This window comes from Lycium barbarum, chromosome 10 (genome assembly GCF_019175385.1).
Source record: "Lycium barbarum isolate Lr01 chromosome 10, ASM1917538v2, whole genome shotgun sequence".
NCBI lineage: Eukaryota > Viridiplantae > Streptophyta > Magnoliopsida > Solanales > Solanaceae > Lycium > Lycium barbarum.
Window position 1 is genome coordinate 19,251,151 of NC_083346.1, and position 12,038 is coordinate 19,263,188.

Here is a 12,038-nt window from a genome sequence, read left to right on the forward strand (position 1 = left end):
AATACCAACAGTGGGTATGCCAACATATATCAAGTCAAGTACCAACAGTGGATACGCCAACATATATCTATAACTCAAGTACCAACAGTGGGTATGCCAATATATATCGCGCACAAATACCAGCAACGGTATGTCAATTCTATCCAAATCTGGACGACACAACAAAACTCGATATCTACCAACTACACAAATAAACAATCAGGCCCACATAACGGGTGGCTAGTCCCAACACACATCAAGTCAATCATTTGACATACAGTATTACTATTTCTCTAAATCAGCATATTTGCTTAGGATAAGAATCTCACCCTACAATCGAGTCATTCGTCACCATTTAACTAGGGCATCATTCACTACCATGGTACATTTTATATTCCTAGCTAGCTTTTAGAGTCACTACAAATAATTTCATCGATAGGCATAATTAGATTTCGTCCACTACTCCCAAGTCATATAAATCCACCAATAATCAACAAAGCCACATCAACACCTAAGGAGTCTACAGGCCAAAAGCTCGAACAAACAAGTCACACACAACAATACAAACCTAAAGTTTCATTCCAGATCTCCGATTTCCTATCCATGCATTCTCCATTTCTTCTACACAATAATATGGAAAACTAATCGAAGTCTACCGAAAGGAAAGCCATAACCTACCTCATGGTCGAGCGGGTTCCACGAACATCCATTTATTCTTTGAATCGATCACCACATCTTAATCCGCGTGAAATAGTTTGGAGACAACCATGTTATCCAAGATTAATGCTTTCCACTTGAGTCCTTCATAAGAGATTTGGATTAATAGGGAGGTTTGGGGGTCTTAACCCACCTCTAGTTTTCTTCTATATCCATGCTAAGAGATTTTCCCATTTTCAAACTTATATTTGGGAAGAACCCATTTTCAAGATACATACAAGAATCTATTTTTAAAGGAAAGGAGTGTAGAGATCTAGGTTATTATCCCATTTGTGGTGGAGAACATGAGAGGTGGTTTAGAAGGGATATAGGGAAAATGTTGCTACTTCATCATTCTTCCAACTCTAGATTACTTGAAATACCCACTTGATGATTCTATAGGTGAATATGTTTAGGAGTAATTTTTAAGGTGGAAGGAGGTTTGGAGGGTGTTAGAAAGACTTATTTGGACTAAAAATTCTCATTTTTGAGCTTTCCCACCGAGCTGGGCGGTTGGAATTTAGGGTTATAAAAAATGGGACAATTCCCAAAATGATCCTTTAAATAGGGAAATTCACTGTGCGATACCGCCCCAGCGGCAAGTTTACCGCTACGGCGGTACCGCTAAGGTGGCTAATGTGCCACTATGGCGACGGTGAGATGACATGTACCTACCGTTGTGGCGGTTAGTACACCGCTATAGCGACACCATTGTAGCGCTAATACAACCGCTACGACGGTTAAGTTGGGTCTAGTCCCCAAGCTTCTACATCTTATGCGATGCGTACAATGATTTTGGTTGACTTAAATAATCTCCAGGATATGACTAGGTGAAAACACTGTTAGGGAGCCATTGCTGTCTTCCTTCTTCGAAAATCACAATAACGACGAAATGGGTCATTACAACAATATACACATCAAAATGTATACATGGTAGCAGAATGTATACATGGTACTCTTCTTCTCCATCGATTCTCAAAATGTATATATAATTCTTCACAATATATCATGATATATTTTTGATTTTGATCAGAGAAATTTAAGAAAATAGAAGGAAAGAGAGTGAAAAAATGGATGAGATATTGGAGAGAGAGAGAAACATTGGAGAGATTTTAGGGGTTGAATAAGAGAGTTGAATGTTTTTACGTGTAAGGTGTTAGTATGATATAATTGAAACGTTTTTTGAATAGTCAAAGTCATAATTCTCTATTTTATGAATATATGTAAGTCGAAGTCGATCAAACTATGGTTACCGATTTACCGTACCGCAAAATATTGAAACCGAACTTAAAAATACCGAACCATACAGAATTAATTTGGTACGACAATGGTATAGCACTTTTAAAACCCGAAAATTTAAATTACCGAATCGAAGTTTCAAATACTGTACCATATCATACCATGCCCACCCTACCCGGTACGACGCACTTCAGTTACCTTTATGCAACTACTAAGGACCCGTTTGACCATGAAATTTTTTCACTTTATTTGGAAATCACCGTTTGGCCATGAAAGTTTCAAATACAACTTGAAGTTGTATTGGAATTTGAAAAACACCTAAAGCCTTGTTTTCACATTTTTTTCACTTTCAATACATTCAAACAACCAAATATTTTGTGTAAAAACTATAATCAAACACAACCCCATCTTCAAAATTCCAAATAAAGCGACTTTTTTTTTCACGGCCAAACGCCTACTGAAAATACATGCTCATTTTTGCTTGTCTAGATTCAGCAAATCAAGACAGAATTGATCACATAGTTCCTAAGGGGCCTAAATGAAAAAATGGGACAAGTTTAAGGGGCTGCATATGCATTCAGCCTATTATGAATTATAAAATCATTTCTCAATGCATTTTTCAAAAATGTTGAATTTATTATATTCAAAAGTGATATAGTAAACTTAACATTTTATTAACTATTTCTTAAAAGGTTTGTCAAGTGTAACATGGACAAGTAAACGGAGGGAGTATCATGAGCTTCCGTTTTTGAGTTCTCTGCTACTTTAAGTTAGAAATAAATGCTCATTTTGTCGGCTTTTACTTGTCCAATATTTAAAAAATAGATTTCTTCTTTTATTCGTCCAATTTGAAAATCAAAAGATAATTACCATTCTATACCTATTTTATCCTTATTATTAATGCTTTAATTAATTCCAATTCATTTTTCCAGCAGTTGATGACTTATATAATTAGGGATGACATATCAAAATTTTGATTTACTTATTGCTTCTTACGTGTTGTGCCAAGTCAAATAACGAGGGAATAATTCTTTCGGTTTATGCTTTGGTGAGAGATTTGAAGTTATAATGATCAATTGATTCATAGAGAGACGAAAAATCAAATAGGAGCTCGAATTTTAAAGGAGAGTGGCTGGTTTGTCAAACCAAGAGTCACATCGATAAATATGTTACTCAACAGTTGGAATTAATTAAGCGAGAGCATGCTTGAAAGTACCTTATTTCCAATGCACCAAGCGCAAGAACCTAGCAAGTAGAGTATCAGACTAACAATTTGGCTAAGACCAAAGATTAGTATACATAATGTCTCTCATTCTTGCAATAAACTTTGAAAGGAAAATTACGGGCAAGCAAGACCAATATGATGGAGACCCAAAACCCCAGATTCTTGAAAATTCATCCCAGAAAAATAAGAAGATTCAGACAGAAAGTGGCATTGATTGGATCAGTGAACTACCTGACTCTCTTATTGTCCAAATACTTTCCTTAATGCCCATAACTGATGCATGCAGAACAACTATTCTCTCTAAACGTTGGCAATACCTCTGGACCTCTATTGACAATGTTATTTTTTACTCTGATGAATTGCATGTGTATAAGTTCATTTCCTTCACGGACAATATACTACCTCTCCTTAGCTGCTCTGACATTAAAAAGTTCTAGTTTTTGAGTTCAACCATGAAGAGTACTCTTATAGTTCAAAAATTGACAAATGGATTGAATTTGCCTTGAATAAAAATGTAGAGGATCTCGAGTTACAGATATGGGATCCTCTTGTTGAGTTCTTGATGATCCTGATCGTGAACAACCCTATAGTTTGCCACAAGTTTTGTGTAGTAGCTGATCGATTCTAAATCTCAACTGCCACAATTGCAGAATATCAGAAGATTGTGTACTAAATTGGACATCCATGAAGAGTTTAACGCTAGGATATTTGCTTCTCCGGGATGAACATATTGAACAAATAGTATCAAATTGTACGCAGTTGGAATCTTTGGAGATACATGACTTTTGTGGTTTTCATCGTTTGCATATAACTTCTCCAAAATGTAAGAGACTGCAGTTGATTAATCATGTGCATACATCACGGATGGTATTTTCTTGAAGAAGATTGTTGCTCCATATGTTCAACATTTAGAGATTTTGGGGGATTTCAATCATGTGGAAATTTGGCTTGAGGACATGTCATCTTTAGTAAATGCCGATCTTACTTTCAGTGTTCATGAAGTACTTGACAAAAGCATAGTGAAAGATCTCCTATTAAGCGTACGCTGTGCGAGCTAATGGTCGCATCTTGGTTTATCGAGGTCAGTTTTTAGTACCAAGTATCTCCACCCTTTTTAGCTGTATTAATATCTACTCTTTGCTTGACATTGTGGAATTCCCAATCCTGCTTTCTCAGTCAATTTAAAGATGATATATGCTGGGGTAATAAATAATCTTCTCATCACTAGTCATGATCAATTATTTCTTTAACCAACCGGTGGTGGGCTACGTTGCTCGGACTCTTCAAAAGTATCAACGGGTGTGTGTCAGATGTAATTTTTTTTGGAGGATCCAACATTGAGGTGGCAGCATATTTGGAGAGTTCGAGCAACTTAGGTGGGGGGTAATATTTTGTTTATTTCCACGTCTCTTGTATAATTAATTGTATTCCCTGGGTTAGAAATGCAAGCAGTTACAATTTGATAAACATTGATTAGCAAAGAGATGTAGCAGGGTATCATAGCACCGTACACAGAAAGAAAACTCACGTCTGTTTTCCTATGCACATACATCTCATGTTTTTGTTAGGATTTGAATCCCAAATCCGACCTTTGTAAGCAGGTTCCCAGGAAAGATTGGAGGGTCACAGCTGGACCACTTAAATACCAACCTCCTTAGACAGATCCTACTTACGCCGTGATGTAAGCGAAGAATAAATAGCACACACAGATTGATAGTGGTTCACCCTCAATGTGAGAGCTACGTCCACGTTGCTGCTGCAGATCTTATTAAAGAAGAAATATTACAAGTGTTTACAACACTCAACCTCACAACCCCAATCCCAATTCTACTCAAGAATTTTATCACAGAAAATTCTCTCAAAGACCTTCTCTTACTTAGGCCTTTCACTAAGAGTATTTCTCTTAGATTTTTTTTCTCTCTTTGGGATGTGTTTAGCAAATGATCTTGATGTTTTACAAATGAACCATAAGCTGCCTATTTATAGGAATGAATTTCCTATGATGAGGTAAGCGCTTACATCACGACTAAGATGAGGTAAGCGCTTACATCACGACTATGTGAGACCCAACAAATCTCCCACTTGAAGACTAATTTTAATTTGTCTTCACACTTTGATCGATGCAGCAGCTCTTTCCTAGTTTCATACTTCGTGCAGGCCAACTGAAGTTGAGCATAGCTTCAGTTTGTCTATCGTCACTGCCTTTGTCAGCATGTCTGCTGGATTCTAACTCCCTGCGATCTTCTCAAGCACTAGCGCTCCATCTTCCAAAGCTGATCTAATGAAATGGTACCGGAGTTGTATGTCCTTCGTTCGAGCATGGTAGACCGGGTTCTTTGCCAAATGAATGGCACTTTGGCTATCACAATATAGCACACTTCCCTCGTGGTCCTGATCCAATTCCCGCAGAAAAGATTGTAGCCACATCATTTCCTTTGTGGCCTCCGTCACAGTAACGTACTCAGCCTCACAACTAGAGAGAGCTACTATCTTTTGCAACTTGGAAACCCAAGAGATTGCAGTACCTCCGAATGTGTAAACATACCCGGATGTGCTCTTTCTGCTATCAATATCACCACCGTTGTCAGCATCAACATACCCTTGCAATCCTGTTTTTGATTTTCGGAAATACAGAGCTGAACTCGAGCTGCCTTTCAGATATCTGAATATCCACTTCACAGCCTCCCAGTGTTGCTTTCCCGGATTGCTCATAAATCGGCTGACAACTCTCACTGCATGTGCAATGTCTGGCCTTGTACATATCATTGCATACATAAGACTACCGATTGCAGATGCATAAGGTATCTTGTCCATCTGCTTCTTCTCATCCTCGGTTGTCGGCGACTGATCCTTTGACAACCGAAAGTGTCCAGCCAAGGGAGTGCTGACTGGCTTGGCATCATGCATGTTAAACCTTTTGATAACTTTCCTCACATATTCTTCTTGTGAGAGTTTGATGCCCTCCTTGCTTCGGTTGATTCTCATCCCAAGGATTTGCTTTGCAGCTCCCAAATTCTTCATTGCAAACTCTTCCGATAACCCTTTTTTCAACCGATCAATCTCCTGTAGGTTTGCTCCTACGATTAGCATGTCGTCGACATAGAGTAGCAGTATCATGTACGAGTCTTCAAATTTTTTGAAGTAACAACAATGATCTGCCTCGCACCTTGAAAAATCAGTTTTCTTCATAAAGCTGTCAAACTTTAAATACCACTGTCTTGGAGCCTGTTTTAGTCCGTACAGACTCTTTTGAAGTTTGCACACCAGATTCTCCTTTCCTTTGACTTTGAATCCCTCCGGCTGTCGCATGTAGATTTCCTCGTCTAGATCACCGTGAAGAAATGCAGTTTTCACGTCCATCTGTTGCAGATGTAGATTTTCCTTTGCTACCAGTCCAAGAACAGTTCTGATAGTCACCATTTTGACTACTGGAGAGAAGATCTCCGTATAGTCGATGCCTTCTTTCTGTTGAAATCCCTTTGCAACCAGCCTTGCTTTATAACGCTTGCTTCCATTGGGTTCTTCCTTTATCCGATAAACCCATTTGTTTTGCAATGCTTTCTTATCCTTTGGCAACTCGGCTAACTCTCATGTATGATTTGCCGATAGTGAATCCATCTCATCTTTCATTGCCTGCTCCCACTTGGTCGATTCATCGACTTGCATTGCTTCTTCATAACATTTCGGCTCCCCTCTATCAGTGAGTAGAATGTAGTTGAAGGATGGAGAGTACCTGTGAATCGGCTTCCTGATCCTGGATGATCTACGCAGTTCTGTGATTGGCGTCTGCTTATTTGTTTCAGAATCGGCACTTTCATCAGCACCTTCTCGGATTGTTTGTTCCTCTTCCTCGGCTATACCTGGCTGCGGCTCAGGTGTCGGGAAGTCTCTCAAATCGACTATTTCCGATTCCTTGTCCTGACATTCTGAATTTTTTTGCAACTTGTCTTTGTACAGTACCTCTTCGTTGAAGACAACATTCCTGCTTCGGATGATCTTCCGATTTTGTTCATCCCAAAATCGGTAACCAAGTTCGGTGTCACCATATCCAATAAAGTAACACTTCTTTGATTTTGGATCAAGCTTGCTTCTAGCCGTATCATCATTATGAACATATGATAAGCAGCCGAACACTTTCAGAAATGAAAGATTTACCTTCTTGCCACTCCAGACTTCTTCTGGAATTCTGAAATCCAAGGGAACTGACGGTCCTAGGTTAATTAAGAAGGCCGCGGTATTGACTGCATCTGCCAAGAATGTCTTGGGCAGTCCAGAGTGTATTCTCATACTCCGAGCACGCTCGTTCAACGTTCGGTTCATTCTTTCGGCTATTCCATTTTGTTGCGGCGTTCCAGGAATAGTCTTCATCATCTTGATCCCATTATCGGCACAGTACCGTTTGAAATCACCATCGGTGTATTCTCCGCCGTTGTCGGACCTCAAACACTTCAACTTGAGGTTTGTTTCATTCTCGACCATGGCTCTCCATCTTTTGAATACACTGAACACATCGGATTTATTTTTCATAAAGTAAACCCATACTTTCCTGGTTGAATCATCAATGAAGGTCACGTAGTAGTGTGATCCTCCAAAAGAGGGGACAGTGGTAGGTCCCCACATGTCTGTGTGCACCAACTCCAGCTTCTCGACCTTCAACTCCCTGCCTGCATTTGAGAAGCTTACTCGCTTTTGTTTTCCGAGAATGCAGCTCTCACACGTATGAAGGTCCACCGTCTTCAGCTCCGAAATTAAGCCATTTGTCACCAACAGCTTTATCCCCTTCTGGCTGATATGTCCCAGCCGTCAATGCCACAAATCTGTCTTCTTTGTGTTGTCAACCACAGCAACAGTATCACGACAGCTAGTCGCCATGTAGAGAGTGCCAATCTTCTTTCCTTGGCCAACTACCATAGCACCTTTCGCCACCTTCCAAGACCCATTACCAAAATTGAGATCATATCCCTCATCATCAAGCTGACCTACTGAGATCAGGTTTCGCATCAGCTTTGGAACATGTCTAACTTTTGTAATCTTCCACGAGGATCCATTTGACATCTTCAAATTAATGTCTCCCGTGCCAACAACGTCTAGCGGCTCTCCATCGGCTAAATAAACTTTGCCGATATTCCCAGCCACATAGTTTGTCATTATATCATGATGTGGGGTGGTATGAAAGGACGCTCCTGAGTCAAGCACCCAAGAGTCTATCGGGCTGTCAACCGATAGCAACAACGCATCGCCAATGTCTTCCGTAGCAGCGTTGATTCCAGCACCCTTGTTGTCCTCCTTCTTCGGCGCCCTGCAGTTCTTCTTGAAGTGACCTGGTTTTCCACAGTTCCAACACTCAAATGTTCGTCGTGGTCTGGATTGACCCCTGTCATTTCTTGACTTCGATCTGCCCCTATTTCGGTTGTAGTTTCTGTCATAATTTCTGCTTCTGTTTTCAACATTAAAAGCAGAACCCGTCGATGCCTCTCCAGAATCTGTCCTGCGCACTTCCTCAGCAAGGATACGATCCCTAACATCGTTGAACTTTAGTTTGCCACTGCCGATAGAATTACTAACCGCTGCTCTCATTGGCTCCCAGCTATTTGGTAGGGATGCCAACAAAATTAGAGCTTGCACTTCATCATCGAAGTCAATTTTTACCGATGACAATTGATTTACAATGGTATTGAATTCATTTACGTGTGCAGCAACATGAGCATTTTCCATCATCTTTAGATGAAATAGTTTCTTCATGAGAAATACCTTACTATTTGCCGAAGGTTTCTCATACATGTCAGGCAATACCTTCATCATATCTGCGGTGGTCTTCTCCTTTGCCACATTGTGAGCAACGTTCTTTGACAGCGTCAGCCGAATGACTCCCAGAACTTGTCTGTCGAGGAGATCCCAATCTGCTTGCTTCATCTCCTCTGGCTTCGGACTCAGAGGTTCATGAAGTTTTCTGCCATATAAATAATCTTCAATTTGCATTCTCCAGAACGCAAAATCTATACCATCGAATTTACCGATGTCGTGCGTCGTACCATCTTCGCCTCCCATCGATTCTAAATCACAACACAACATGTTGCTTTGATACCAGTTGTTAGGATTTGAATCCCAAATCCGACCTTTGTAAGCAGGTTCCCAGGAAAGATTGGAGAGTCACAGGTGGACCACTTAAATACCAACCTCCTTAGACAGATCCTACTTACGCCGTGATGTAAGCCAAGAATAAATAGCACACACAGATTGATAGTGGTTCACCCTCAATGTGAGAGCTACGTCCACGTTGCTGCTGCAGATCTTATTAAAGAAGAAATATTACAAGTGTTTACAACACTCAAACTCACAACCCCAATCCCAATTCTACTCAAGAATTTTATCACAGAAAATTCTCTCAAAGACCTTCTCTTACTTAGGCCTTTCACTAAGAGTATTTCTCTTAGATTTTTTTTTTCTCTCTTTGGGATGTGTTTAGCAAATGATCTTGATGTTTTACAAATGAACCATAAGCTGCCTATTTATAGGAATGAATTTCCTATGATGAGGTAAGCGCTTACATCACGACTAAGATGAGGTAAGCACTTACATCACGACTATGTGAGACCCAACAGTTTTCTTGTCAAGCTTCGAACCTAAGCAGATAAAAAGAATTTGTAGAACCAAATATCAGCTAGTGTTGTGACCTCAATTCTTCTTTAAGAAATCATTTCTGATTTATCCCAATTTTTTTGTACTCAAAACAACTTTGGTTGGATATAATCACACTGTAACTTTATGAAGTGTGATTCCTTGTAAAGTATGTTTTCTAGTATAACTTAGATGCTATAAAAAAATTCCGAGGCTCACTAAAAGTTGAAGGAAGACCATAATTTTAACATACTTTCTGGGGGCGTAAATGAAGGATGTCTAAACCATAAGTTTGGGATGGATTTATTATTTGTGATACACAATGCACTTACCTTCTACTCTACTTCTCTCTCATCTACTGTTTAGGCGATTTCCCTCTTGGTGTTGCAGAAGGAAGACGTTTCATTACCGTTGCTGGAGTGCAAATCATTGACGATAAATTCTATGATCTTAAATTATTGCTTCCTCGGTATAGACAGGCTCTTAAGGTCAGCTACTTATCTGTAGAATCTGACGATACTTCCTCAAAAGGTATGTTTTTCTATTGAGTTCTTGCTACAAAATATTTTTTAATTTCTATTTCAGAATTTATTTATTTTTCCCTGAGTTTTTCAATTTAGTTGGAGGTAATTCTGCTTTCTATATTGTTTCCATTCTTGTGTAATTGTCTTTTACAGTGATATATAGGAAAGTTTTGCAACCACCAATACTCATCACCTTTTGAGGCATAAATAGCCTTGCATTTAGGCTTTGTTTTTTTGGTTCCTTCTCTAAAGATATGTGACCAAAGTGTTGTTGCACTCAAGACTCTTCCTTTACAATAGCTACTTAAGTCATTCTTATTTTGTTTGACATAGGAATATTGCATTATTGATCTGCTAGCTACAGCTTCGACTGCAACATAAAGTAATTTCCTTGAAGTGTTTATCTCCTAATTTTACGTGTTCTCACAAAATCACGTTTCTCATAAAACTGTTACTAAATCACGTAAAGACAAGATCTTGTTTACCATATTTTATTTCTGAAAAGCATTTTCATTTGTTTTGTCTGTTGTTGAGTATTAATGTTGTTTATATGTCGTTTTGAGAATGTGTATGTTTCTCAATTTTTGTACTTCCCAGGTTCAAAAGAAGTGTAGCCTTCAACCCTCAAGAAAATACTAACTCTTAGAAAAAAATGAATTTTTTAACTAAATTACCCTCAATTAAATACAACCATATAGTTTCTTAATTACATAAAAACTCACTCATCTAAATCGGGTAAATTTGGAAGAAAATAATTAATTCCTTCTTGATTATGAAAGTGGACACTTATTTTGGACCAAAATAAAAATGCTAAGTGGTCGTTTGGTTTAAGGTATAACATGGGTTATGCCGGTACTAATTTTTATACCACGTTTGGTATAAGGTATAGATTTATCCCGGGATTATTTTATACCTTGTACCAAACGTGGTATAAAAATTAGTGCTGGAATAACTCAACTTATACCTTCTTAACCCACTTATACTGGTATTATTTTATACCATCTTTCAGATGGTATAAAATAATACCAACAGATGGTATAAATTAGTCCCGGGATTGTAATCCCGGGACTATTTTGACCTCAAACCAAACGACCACTAAGTGTATACTTATCATGAAACGGAGGGACTAGGGAGCACTATTTCACATTTTATCTTGTTTAACGATCTTCTAGCTGTTAAGCATACCACTAAACCTGATTTATGGTTCTTTTGTATCTTTTGTACGCTGATCTCAGGGAGTACTGGGATATTCACATTTATGATTCGCCAAAGGACAGCCTCTCCTTGCAAGAAAACACACTCAAAGGATCTTTACAGAATCTAAAGCATGTAGAGTTTGTTTATGAACAGTCGTGTAATGATCCCAACGTAACTGACCCAACAGAACTGTTGGAGTATTTGCTTAAGCATGCAATAAATCTGGAGAAACTGGTTACTGGTTATAGTGCCAGACCACAGGGAATGTGACGTCTGTTCAACTCATATACCAGAAATGATAGAGGATTTGTTGGCTGATTTTTAGTCCATTGTACTATTCAATGAGTTTCCTCATTTATAATTCATCAAGAAATGCGTCTGTCTAGCTTTTCTTGCTGGAAATATCATATGAATTATGATTCTGCTGCGCTTTAGAGCATCACTTATTGGACTAACATATCTTTTTTCAAGGACGGCCTATGTAGCCATTCTCGTGTCAGTCTTCATACATTGAATCTCCTTGTTAAATGTTTTCCTAATTCTGCGCATTTTATTTCATT

The 12,038-nt window shown here is 38.7% G+C and overlaps 1 pseudogene; it reads left to right on the plus strand.

The window, feature by feature from the left end:
* The first annotated feature begins 3,216 nt into the window (after window positions 1-3,216).
* Window positions 3,217-11,803, plus strand: LOC132612802 (F-box protein At5g03100-like; annotated as a pseudogene).
* The last annotated feature ends 235 nt before the right edge of the window (window positions 11,804-12,038 follow it).